Here is a 1,935-nt window from a genome sequence, read left to right as displayed (position 1 = left end):
AAGCGAAATACAGAGCGGGGGCATGTTCGCTTCGTTTCGCTCGCCTTCGCTGCGCGAGCAAGCGAAATACAGAGCGGGGGCATGTTCGCTTCGTTTCGCTCGCCTTCGCTGCGCGAGCAAGCGAAATACAGAGCGGGGGCATGTTCGCTTCGTTTCGCTCGCCTTCGCTGCGCGAGCAAGCAAAATACAGAGCGGGGGCATGTTCGCTTCGTTTCGCTCGCCTTCGCTGCTCGAGCAAGCGAAATACAGAGAGGGGGCATGTTCGCTTCGTTTCGCTCGCCTTCGCTACGCGAGCAAACGAAATACAGAGCGGGCCATCTTCGCGTCGTTTCGCTTGCCTTCGCTGCACAAGCAAGCGAAATACAGAGCGGGGGCATGTTCGCTTCGCTTCGCTTCGCTCGCCTTCGCTTCGCGAGCAAGCGAAATACAGAGCGCGGGCATGTTCGCTTCGTTTCGCTCACCTTCGCTTCGCGAGCAAGCGAAATACAGAGCGGGGGCATGTTCGCTTCGCTTCGCTTCGCTTCGCTTCGCTCGCCTTCGCGAGCAAGCGAAATACAGAGCGCGGGCATGTTCGCTTCGTTTCGCTCACCTTCGCTGCGCGAGCAAACGAAATACAGAGCGGGGGCATGTTCGCTTCGTTTCGCTCGCATTCGCTGCGCGAGCAAACGAAATACAGAGCAGGGACATGTTTGCTTCGTTTCGCTGGACTTCGTTGGACTAAGCTGGTCGAGCAAGTACAAATTAGACTAGGGTATGTTCGCTTCGTTTCGCTGTACTTCGCTGGACTTCGCTGGTCGAGCAAGCAAAATTCCGCCCCGTTACGAAAGAGTCAATGTGTGTGCGTGTGCGTGCGGTTAATTGGTATACCGTATATTGACGGCGGCCGGTTTTAGTGTGGCCAATTTCCCGGATCTAAACAAATGGCAGCCGAAAAACGCATGTAACACTTGTCCGTCTTACGTACCGTCACGATAACCGTCTTAAATGATAATGAAATAGGTAAGGTCGTTAGGAAGATATATGAGTTATATAGTCAGTTACTTTAGCGTGCATCAGCTGCGTATATAACGCTTAATAGATACACAATACACACACGCACGAACGCACGAACGCACGCACACATACACAGACACACACGGGAGGTAAAGTAATGTTGAAATAAACGTGTGTATCATTAGCCGTCAATCGGAGATGTGAACGGAAGTATAAACAGGTGGCTTCGTTCGCTGTAGATTAGCAGTTTTAAGAAGAGAGACTCAGAGACACAGATACACTTCTCTGAGCGCGCGTGTGTACACGCACACACACGACATAAGACAGGAAAAATACTATAGAGTTTTATAGATTGGCGTAGGGTTGCACATTTTTGTTGGTGCACTCTCTCTCTCTCTATGTATATATATATGATCTGCAGACAACATATTATATATATATATATATATATATATATATATATATAATATATAATATATATATATATTGGAGACAATCTTCAAAAGTCCAAAGGACCAAGCCAGAGACGGAGAGAGAGAGAGAGAGAGAGAGAGAGAGAGAGAGAGAGAGAGACAACGACAATTTTCTTTTTAGTAGATCTATCCTACGTGTAAGCAAGGTCTAAGCCCACAGGCACTTGGAGCGTTTCAATAAAATATAATGCTAAATAAATACGAAAACAATTTACTACCAAAGTCTTAATGTTTCTATACTCTCTTTTACTTATTCTTGCCGACAATTTCCTGTAAATGTCTCGTCAACAAACGCTCACAAACTTCTTCAACAAACGATGACTGCCGCCATTGCTGCCGCTGCACACTAACACATAAATATATACACATAAATATATAACACAAAAATAAATCCTCACACACACACACAAACACACAAACACACACACACAAAAACAAACTATATATTTATGTGTTAGTGTGCAACGGC

The sequence above is a fragment of the Priapulus caudatus genome, unplaced genomic scaffold (genome assembly GCF_000485595.1).
Source record: "Priapulus caudatus unplaced genomic scaffold, Priapulus_caudatus-5.0.1 Scaffold126, whole genome shotgun sequence".
In the NCBI taxonomy this organism is placed as follows: domain Eukaryota; kingdom Metazoa; phylum Priapulida; class Priapulimorpha; order Priapulimorphida; family Priapulidae; genus Priapulus; species Priapulus caudatus.
This window is presented reverse-complemented; position numbering follows the sequence as displayed.